Below are 11800 nucleotides of genomic sequence, written 5' to 3'. Positions count from 1 at the left end.
CCCTATACCCTCCCCTGCACCTGCTCCCCTACCCACCCACTCTCAATTCTTGGCCCTGGCCTTCCCCTGTGCTGGGTCATATAAAGTTTGTAAGACCAAGGGGCCTCTCTTCCCAGTGATGGCCAATTAGGCCATCTTCTGCTACATATGCAGCTAGAGACACGAGCTCAGGGGGTACTGATTAGTTCATATTTTTGTTCCACCTACAGGGTTGCATCCCCCTTCAGCTCCTTCGGTACTTTCTCTAGCTCCTACATTGGGGGCCCTGTGTTCCATCCAATAGCTGACTGTGAGCATCCACTTCTGTCTACCACCATTTCTTGAAAGCTGATGGAATCTGCCCATAATGACTGAGAATACTTTAAGGAGAATGGTAGAATTAGTTTGTCTGGTTAGCTGTTATAAGTTCTTGCTAAGCCATTCACCTTAAGGGCAAGGCAGAAGGCAATCTCAAATTTTGTGGTAATCTTAAGTAAATCAGTGTGGGTCTGATGCAACCATATGAAGGGTCCATTCTGCCATGACACTCCAAAGACCCCCCCCCCCAAGGGAACCACAGCATTATGGCCAGTAGGGGTTTTGCTAAATCATGCTTTTCTAGAGTTGATACAGAAAGGAGCACTATAACTTTCTGTAGTAGAATGCTAGCCTCAGATGTTAGTTTAACCCTGGCAGCAGGGCTACTAGGTCCCTCCAACAGAGAAAATATGTGCCTCATCTGGTCTGGAATAGATAGGAAATGTTAGCACCAGTTAACAGTTCCACACAATTGTTGGAGTTCCACTAGGGAATAGGATTCTTTTGCCATAATAGAGAAGGCCAGGGACTTAAACTTGTCCACAATAGAAAATCCAGGAAGACATATGGGGGAAATCTCTGAATCTTTTCGGAATCAATCTTCAAGTTGAGTTTTTCTAAGTTAAGTAACTATTGAAAGAACACTTTTTCCAAATTGGGAAAGTTAGGGTCTGTAACCATAATACCATCCATGTAATGGACTACAAGGACATCCCTGGGGACTCCCTGAATGGCACTAGCCACATATAGCTGGCAAATTGTCAGGTTATTTTTCATGCCCTGAGGCAGGACTTATCACTGATATCTTTTAGCTGATTTATTCATAGTAGGTTCCCATCGGGTGAAGGCAAAACAGCATCTACCCAGAAGAGCCAGGGAGATCTGGAAAAAGCAATCCTTAATATCTAGCATCATCCCATAGTACTTGGGTGGGATCGCACTGGGATGAGGCATTTTCACTTGAGTGGTTCCCAATTTTTCCATATGCTCATTAATGGCTCTTAGATCCTATAGAAGCCTATATTTTCCTGACTTCTTTTTAATGACAAAATTGGAGTGTTATATTGGCTGGTTGATGGTTCAAAATGACCCAAAGCTAATTGTTCCAAGACCAGTTCCTTTAGAGCAGAAAGCTTAGGTTCCAAATTGAGCCAGTGGTTCACCCAGATGTTGGACTCAGGCAGCCAGGCCAATGGTATAGGGTCAGGTACCTTAATGTCAATTGGAACTGGATGGACAGTGGCCATTAACTTTGGGGGGATGATCCCAAATTTTGTGATCTGTGTGGTCCACTTGGTCATGTTGTATAACATCATCAAAAGCAGGAGTGATTGTTCTTAGTAAGGACAGCACCCACATCTTCCAGAATATCTCTTCACCAAAGGTTTTAGGAAACATCAGCCACAACATCCCTGATTGCCATCCAACTCCTGCTAGGTCTAGTAGTCATTTTGTGGCCTATTGGCCTTCAACTCCTGTAATGGCAGGAAGAGGCTGGGATCTCCAGTAGGGGAATCTCAGTGATCCATTTTCTGTTATTATAGAGACATCTGCCCAAGTGTCAACCAATCCTTTAACAGGTATACCTTCAAAATGTACAGCCATCATTGGGGAGTGAGGAAACACAGGCAAGGTCCAAAAGACTCCTGGCCTAACAGGGGTCCCTCTTACTGGCGGGGTTGAGGGTTCACCTTTTAGGGTTTAAATTGTCTTCCTGTTTTTGAGAATGACAATCCTTAGCCCATTGGAAATCTTTTTTACAAGGAGGACATCTGCTCTTGGTCCTAGCTGAGAGGCAGTACTGTCTGAGGTGTCCAGGCTTGCCAAAGCCCCAACAAGTGTAATCAGGGGGCCCTTCAGGAGAAGTGCATATCCTCTGTATGTGTTCCATGATACAGGTGTCAATGGAGGCAGTCAGGGCTGCAATTGGGTCTTGTATTTGGAGCATAGATGTTCAGAATTGAGAGCTCATCTTGGTTTATATTTCCTTTGATGATTATGAAGTGTCTTTCTCCATCTCTTTTTATAAAATTGGGTTGAAAGTCTATTTTATTGGATATTAGAATGGCTATACCAGATTGTTTCTTGGGACCATATGCTTGGGAAAAAATTTTCCAGTCTTTTAGTCTGAGATAGTGTCTGTCTTTTTCCCTGAGGTGGGTTTCCTGTAAGTAGCAAAATGTTGGGTCCTATTTATGTATCCAGTCTGTTAGCCTATGTCTTTTTATTGTAGAATGTTTGAGTCCATTGACATGGAGAGTTATTAAAGACCAATGATTGTTAGCTCCTGTTATTTTTGTTGTTAGAGGTGGTATTATGTTTGTGGATTTCTCTTCTTTTGGGTTTGTTTTAAGATGATTAATTTCTTGGTTTTCCTAAGTTGTAGTTTTCCACCTTGTGTTGTCGTTTTCCTTTTATTATCATCTATAGAGCTAGATTAGTAGAAAGATACTGTGTGAATTTTTGTCATAATATCTAAGAATATTATATATTATAATTAGATATAACTTATTTAGAATATCTTAGTTTCTCCAACTATGGTAATTGAGAGTTTTACTGGGTATAGCAGTCTTGGCTGGCATATGTGTTTTCTTAGGGTCTGCATGACCTTTGACTATGATCTTCTCGCTTTTAGAGTCTCTGTTGGGAAGTGTGATGTAATTTTGATGGGTCAGGGTGATATGCTACTTGGCCTTTTTCCCATACCAGTTTTAATATTTCTTTTGTTTGTTCTGTGTATTCATGATTTTATTATCATGTAATAGAAGGAATTTCTTTTCTATTTGGTGTTTTGTAGGTGTCTTGTACATTTCTAACCATCTCTTTCTTTAAGTTAGGGAAAGTTTCTTCTATGCTTTTGTTGAAGATGATTTCTAGCCCCTTGAATTGGGAAGCTTTACTCTCTTCTATTCCTAGCATTCTTAGGTTTGGGTTTTTCATTATGTCCTGAATTTCCTGGATGTCTTGGGTTAGGAGTTTTTTACACTTAGTATTTTCTTTGACTGTTGTGTCACTATCGTCTATGGTATCTTCTCAGCTGAGATTCTCTTTTGTAGCTCTTATATTCTGTTGTTGATCCTTCCATCTGTAACTTCTGTCCCCTTTCTTAGATTTTCCATCTCCAGGGTGGCCCCCCCTCTATAATTTATTTACTGTTTCTATTTCTATTGTTAGATCTTGAATGGTTTTGCTCATTTCCTTCTCCTGTTTGATTGTGATTTCCTGTAGTTATTTAAGGGATTTTTCTGTTTCCTTTTTAAGAGCTTCTAGCTGTTTACCTGTGTTCTCCTATAGTCCTTAAGGAGAACATTATGTCCTCCTAATGGTCCTCTATTAACTTCATGGGATGGGATTTTAGGACAGAATCTTGTTTTTCTGTGTGTGTTAGTGTATCCAGGGTTTGCTGTGGTGAGAGGACTGGATCCTGATGGTGCAAAGTGGGATTGGTTTCTGTTGCTTATATTCATGTGCTTGCCACTCATTGCCTGGTTATTTCTGGTATTAACTTGGTTTGTTGCCTCTGACTAGAGCCGGCCCTCCTGTGACCCTGTAAGCCTAGTTGTGAAAGACCTCCTGGAAATCAAGCTGTCTCTGGGTCTGGGCATGAGCTGGTGCTAGGTACCTGATCTGCCCCCAGGCATGTTTGCAGACCAGAAGGAATATGTGACTCTGGCATGGAGGATAGGTACTGAGTCAGCTGGTACCCTGTGATGGTCTCAGTTAGGCCAGGTGTTGGGGCAGAAAGACAGGAGCTCACCTGTGAGCCTGGGTTACTGACCTCCTGGAAGTCAAGCTGCCCCTGGGTGTAGTAGGGAGTCAGGAGCACCAGCTTTCTTTTTGGCAGAGTTGCAGGTCAGACTTTCAAAGAAGAGTCAATGCTAATACTCCTCAAATTATTCCATAAAATAGAAAGAGAAGGAACTCTGCAAGCTCATTCCATGAGGACTCAGTCCCCCGATACTAAAGCCACACAAAGAGTCAGCAAAGAAAAAAATTACAAAGTAACTTCTCTAATGAACATTGAAAAAATACTGAATGAAATACTTGAAAACTGAATCCAAGAAAACATGAAGGACATAATCCACCATGTTCAAATAGGCATCATTCCTGGCATGCAGAGGTCGTTAAATATACAAAATCCATCAACCTAGTCTACCACATTAAAAAAAAAAATCATAGCATCCTTAAGAAGTGGGAAAGAACCCAGATGCCCCTCAACAAAGGAATGGATACAGAAAATGTAGTACATTTACACAATGGAGTACTACTCAGCTATTAAAAACAATGAATTTATGTAATTCTTCGACAAATGGATGGATCTGGAGGATATCATCCTGAGTGAGGTAACCCAACCACAAAAGAACACTCATGGTATACACTCACTGATAAGTGGGTATTAGTCCAGAAGCTCAGAATACCTAAGATATAATTTGCAAAACACATGAAACTCAAGAAGAAGACCAAAGAGTGGATACTTCAATCTTTCTTAGAAGACAGAACAAAATACCCATGGAAGGAGTTACAGAGACAAAGTTTGGATCAGAGACTGAAGGAAGGATCATCCAGAGACTGCTCCACCTGGGACCCATCCCATAAAAACCATCAAACCCAGACACTATTGTGGATGACAACAAGAGCTTGCTGACAGGAGCCTGATAAAGCTGTCTCCTGAGAGGCTCTGTCAGTACCTGACAAATATAGAAGTGGATGTTCACAGCCATCCATTGGATGGAGCACAGGGTCCACAATGAAGGAGCTAGAGAAAGTACCCAAAATCTGAAGGGGTTTGCCCTAGGAGGAACAACAATATGAAGTAACCAGTACCCTGAGAGCTCCCTGTTACTAAACCATCAATCAAAGAAAAAACATGGTGGAACTCATGACTCTAGCCACATATGTAGCAGAGGATGGTCTAGTTGGTCATCAATGGGAGGAAAGGCCCCTTGGTCCTGTGAAGATTCCATGTCTCAGTATAGGGGAATGCCAGGGCCAGGAAGTGGGAGTGGTGGGTTGGGGAGCAGGGTGAGAGGGGAATAATATAGGGGATTTTGTGAGAGGAAACTAGGAAAGGGGATAACATTTGAAATGTAAATAAAGAAAATATCTAATAAAATGTAATAAAAAAGAAGCTATAAAAAACAACAAAAATAACAAAACCTAACAAACAAAAAACCACAATAATCTCACTAGATGGGGAAAATCTATCTGACTATATTCAATACCCCTTTACCATATAAATCTTGGCAAAAACAGGGACACAAGGGACATGTATAAATACAATAAATGCAACATATAGAAAGCTAACATCTAACATCAAATTAAATGGAAAGAATATTAAAGAATTTTCATTAAAATCGGGGAGAGCACAAGGCTGTCCACTCTCTCCATATCTCTTCAAAATAGTGCTTGAAGTGCTGGCTACAGCAACAAGACACCTACTGGAGATCAGGGGAATACAAATTGGAAAAGAAGACGTCAAAGTATCAATATTTTCAGATAATATAATAGTACACAAGAGTGACCTAAAAATTCTACCAGAGAACTTCTCTAGCTGATAAACAACTTCAGCAAAGTGGCCAAATATAAAATTAACTCAAAGAAATCAGTAGCCTAATTCTACACAAGTGAAAAATGGGCTGAGAAATAATTTAGGGCAATAGGGCCCTTCATAATAGCTACAAATAACAAAAAATATCTTCGTGTAACTCTAACAAAGCAAGTGAAAGATCAGTATGACAAGAATTTCAAGTCCCTGAAGACAGAAACTGAGGAAGATATGAGAAGATGGAAAATTCTCCCTTGGTCATAGATAGATAGGATTAACAGTGAAAATGGCCATTTTACCAAAAGCAATCTACAGATTCAATGCTATCCCTATCAAAATCCCAACACGGTTCTTCAGAAATCTTGAAAAAATAATTCAAAACTTCATATGTAAAAAAACAAAACAAAACAAAACAAAACAAAACAAATAAGGATAACCAAAATAGTCCTGAAGAGTAAAAGAACTTCTGTAGGTATAGCCATCTCTGATGTAAAATGTACTACAGAGCAATTGCAATAAAGATTGCTCACTGTTAGTATGGAAACAGATGGCTGGATCAATGGAATCTAGTTGAAGACCCATAAATAAACCCACATATCTATGGACATTTGACTTTTCACAAAGAAGCCAAAGCCACAAAATGGAATAGGGCAAACATCTTCAATAAATTGTGCTGGTACAACTGGATGTTTACATGTAGAAGAATGCAAATAAATCCATTTTTATATCCCTGCATAAAACTCAAGTCCAAATGGATCAAAGACCTCACCATAAAATCAGACTAACTGAATCTAAAGAAGAGAAAGTGGGAAAGAGCCTTAAATGCACTGGCACAGGGGAAATTTACTGAACAGAGTACCAGTAGCTCAGGCATTAAGGCCACAAATTAATAAGTAGGACTTCATGAACCAGAAAAGCTTCTATAAGGCAAAGGACACTGTCTATAGGACAAAACAGCTGCTTGTAGATTGGGAAATGATCTTTGGTAACCCTTCATACAACAGAGAGCTAATATACAAAATATATAAAGAACTCAAAACGTTAGACTCCAAAAAAATGAAATAACCCAATTTAAAAACGAGGTATAGAACCAAACTGAGAATTTTCAACAGAGGACTCTCCAATGTCCTAGAAACTCTTAAATAAATGTTCAATATTCTTAGTCATCAGGCAAATACCAATCAAAATGACCCTGCGATTCCACTTTACACCAAACAGATTGGCTAAGATCAAAAACTCAGATGACAGCAGATGCTGGTGAGCATGTAGTGAAAAGAGAACACCCCTCCATTGCTGGTGGATCTGCAAACTTGGAAAAGCACTTTGAAAATCAACTTGTTCATTTCTCAGAAAATTGGAAGTTTTTCTACCTGAAGACCTATGTATACCACTTCTAGGCAAATATTCAAAAGATGCTTTACCATACCCCAAGGACACGTGCTCCACTATGTCCATAACAGCTTTATTCATAATAGACAGAAAGTGTAAGCAGTCCAGATATCTCTCAACTGAAAAATGTGTACATGAAATAGGGTACATTTACACAATTGAATACTGTTCAAGTATTAAAAACATTGGCATCATGAATTTTGCCGGCCAATGGATGTAACTGGAAAGTATCAACTAGAGTAAGGGAACCTAGTTCCAAAAGGACACACATGACATGTGCTCACTGATCAGTGTATAGTAACCAAAGAAGTACAGAATAACCATGATGCAAATCACAGACCCAAGGAAGATAAACAGGAAGGAAGGCTCAAGTGAGGATGTTTGAATCCCCTTTAGAAGGGGAAACAAAATCGTCACAGGAAGCAGAGAGAGGAATCTGAGTTGGTAAGCAGAGAACTAGGGGAGTAGGAGAGAAACACAGGAGAGAGTTCCAGAGGACCAGGACAATGAATGGAAATCTGCAGCCATAGGGAGTCAGGGATGGAGGTGTTCTCTAAGAAGTCCCAAACATCCAGCATGTGGGAGACTCCTCGGAGTCAATGCAGGGCACCTTAGAAGAAATGCACAACTGTTGGGATATGGAACCTGAAGAGACTACTACCAGTAGCCACACAGCACTGCCAGTGGAGGGAGGGGGACACCAACTCATCTACAAAACTGACACAAAATTAGTCTTGTCTAAAGTCAATACAGGGACAAAGATAAAACAGAGACTGAACATAGTGGAGCATGTGTCCTTATTACCAGTTGGAAGATCTTCTGGGTATATGCCCAGAAGAGGTATTGATGGGTCCTCCGGTAGTACTATGTCCAATTTTCTGAGGTACTGCCAGACAGATTTCCAGAGTGGTTTTACAAGCTTGCAATCCCACCAGCAATGGAGGAGTGTTCCACTTTCTCCACAACCTCGCCAGCATCTGCTGTCACCTGAATTTTTAATCTTAGCCATTATGACTGCCATAGCAGCGTTATTTATAATAGCCAGAAGCTGGAAAGAACCCAGATGTCCCTCAATAGAGGAATGGATACAGAAAATGTGGTTCATTTACACAATGGAGTACTACTCAGCTATTAAAAACAATGAATTTATGAACTTCTTGGGCAAATGGTTGTATCTGGAGGATATCATCCTTAGTGAGGTAACCCAATCACAAAAGAAGTCACTAGATATGCACTCACTGATAAGCGGATATTAGTCCAGAAACTTAGAATACCCAAGATACATCTTGCAAAACACAAGAAAACCAAGGATGACCATTGTGTGGATACTTCATTCCTCCTTAGAATAAGGAAAAAAATACTCATGAAAGGATATAGGTAAAGAGACAAAATTTAGAGCTAAGATGAAAGGATGGACTATCCAGAGACTACCCCATCCAGGAATCCATCCCATCATCAGCCACCAAACCCAGATACTAATGCACATGCCAGCAAGATTCTGCTGAAGGGACCCTGATATAGTAGCCTCTTGTGAGGCTATGCCAGTGTCTGGCAAACACAGAAGTGGATGCTCACAGTCAGCTATTGGTTGGAACACAGGGCCCCCAATGGAGGAGCTAGAGAAAGTACCCAAGGAGTTGTAGGGGGCTGCAACCCTGTAGGGGCAACAAAAATATGAACTAACCAGTACCTCCTGAGCTCGAGTCTCTAGCTGCTTATGTAGCAGAAGATGGCCTAATCGGCCATCATTGTGAAGAGAGGCCCCTTGGTCTTGTAAACTTTATATGACCCAGAACAGGGGAATGCCAGGGCCAAGTAGTGGGAGTGGGTGGGTAGGGGAGCAGGGGCGGGGGGAGGATAGGGAACTTTCGGGATAGAATTTGAAATGTAAATAAAGAAAATAATAAATAAATATATAAGTTGAAAAAAACAAAACAAAACAAACAAACAAAAAAAAAAAAACAGAGACTGAAAGTATAGCTAACCAGTGACCTGCCCAATTTGAGACCCATCCCATGGGCAGGCACTAATCCCTCATAATATTAATGATGCTGTGTTGTTCTTACAGACAGGAACCTAGCATAGAAACACTCTGAGGCTTTACTTAGCATCTGACTGTAGCAGATGTAGATACACACAGAGAAGCATAGCTGGATGTCCTTTACCCTGTGGAATAGTTAGGAAAAGATTACAGGCCCTCAAGGAGAAGAAAACCCGGTGGAAGACCAATCAGGAGGACCAAGTGTCAATTACCCAGGATATCTGGGAGAGCCAAGAGACTGAGCCACCAAGCAAAGAGCATACAGGGCTGGTCTGAGGCCCCTGGAACATATGTAGCAGAGGGCTGCCTTTTCTGGCTTCAGTGAGAGAGGATGTGCCTAATCCTGAAGAGACTTGATGCACCAGGATGGGGGGATATCAGAGGGGGTGTTGTATTCTTAGAAGCAAAAGGGAGAGAATGGGGCAGGAACTGCAAGCTGAGTCAGAAGGGGGAAAATATTTGGGGTGTGAATAAATAAAATATTATCATCTTTAAATTATTATTATTATCATCATTATTTTTTATTTTATTAGATATTTTCTTTATTTATATTTCAAATGCTATCCCAAAAGTTCCCTATATCCTCCCCCTGCCCCGCTCCCTTACCCACCCACTCTCACTTCTTGGCCCTGGCATTCCCTGAGAAAGTGGGGAAAAGCCTGGAAGATATGGGCACAGGGGAAAAATTCCTAAACAAAACAACAATGGCTTGTGCTGTGAGATCAAGAATTGGCAAATGGAACCTCATAAAATTGCAAAGCTTCTGTAAGGCAAAAGACAATGTCAATAAGACACAAAGGCCACCAACAGATTGGGAAAGGATTTTTACCAATCCTAAATCTGGTAGGGGACTAATATCCAATATATACAAAGAGCTCAAGAAGCTGGACTCCAGATATTATCATATTTTTTATCTGACAAAGTCTTATTTAATCAAATCAGACTCTGAATTTTACCTAAGTTGCATGTTTACTCCTACAGACCCTTAAACTTGCATATTTGGATTTATCATATTAAAAGTATGCAAAGATGTAATTGTATTGTTTGTCTTTGCATTTCACATGGCAAACACAAATTAGGTATTATCTTCTGACTTTACATGCAATGCTTTGTATTGTGTCACACTGTGGTACCTCTTGAGGAAAGGAAACTATTAGAAATATTCATCAAGTGGCTAAACATAATTTAAAGCAAGCTAAGCAACAAGAATTTACTAAAGCATCATTGTGAAAAAAACGTTATCTCTACCCATCATTTAAAAGGCTTGTTTATATGCATAGATATTAATGGAAAACTGCAAAAGTGATTGAAAATTTTAATTATACTATAGATACAGTTTATTGGGATAAATTTAAAACAAATATTGCTTATATATGTGTTTCTGCTAATTAGCCAAACTGCTTAAAATAGTAATTAAGGATTATAAATATAAATACTTGGTATTTTCAGTCTCATTAAATATTTGAGCACCTTGTTCTTTTCACTAGTTTGATTGCGTGATTCTTATCTCTCAGTTCCATATTGTTTTTGAATTGTCATTTATCCACAAAGATATGAATCCCGTCGCAAGTAATGTAATTTGACTTCAAGTCACAAGCTGCAAAATGTCTAGACTCTACGTAAATCTATTCTCTCATCAATTTCAGTTTGTAGAACATTCTTACCCTTGAATTTTTATGTGTGTCATGCTCTTATAATCTTTAGTATTATTATACTAAGCTGGAAAAAATTTTTATATTTTTGTCAATAGGGATGTATTCAGTTACATATGATTTTTTACTTATCTGAACACATTTAAAAATAATCAGACAAGTATAAAACACTTGTGGCTGAAATGATCAGGCTTGGTTGGAAAATTGAACAAATTGTTATAAATGTAAATGTGAAAAATATATAATAAGATAATCACGATGCATCTTCAGTTTACTAAAAGATTTTTGATGTTTTATTTTTAAATTAAATGTAAAAGTACATAGCCGATTATAAGATTTCTAACCTGACAAGATCTTTCTGACGTCTGCACTATGATACTCTGGCTAGAGCATTAAAAGGTAAAGGTAATCAGTACCCTATAGTATTTTTATTTTTAATTTTATAATGTGAAAATTGAAGACACTATTATTTAGTCTAAAATTTATTTTAATGCAATATCAGTAAGCCTGGTATGACTTTAAAAAATAATATGTACAAAGATAATGTAGTCAATTAAAGATGTTATTTTATCTTTAAATTAATATAATTACAGTAAGACATAATGTTTCAATGGAAAATTGACTGAATGCTGCATCATTAGCCAGGTTTGGGCAATAATGTCATCATCATTTTGTCATAAATTCAGTTAAAAATGTAGAATGAATTATAATCTTTTAAAATGTATAACCATTTTAATGAATATGTGTTCACTTGGATGTGTGGATTTTTCATTTACCTTATAAGAAATTGTGTTAAGCATTTGCATGTATGTTTTCTCCACTTACAGATCTTTTTTCTTAAGTTTCAATCGAAACTTTCTTGTTAGCTGGTTTTCT

The sequence above is a fragment of the Mus pahari genome, chromosome 2, assembly GCF_900095145.1.
Source record: "Mus pahari chromosome 2, PAHARI_EIJ_v1.1, whole genome shotgun sequence".
In the NCBI taxonomy this organism is placed as follows: Eukaryota; Metazoa; Chordata; class Mammalia; order Rodentia; family Muridae; genus Mus; species Mus pahari.
The sequence above is the reverse complement of the archived record's forward strand: the minus strand, read 5'-3'. Positions refer to the sequence as shown.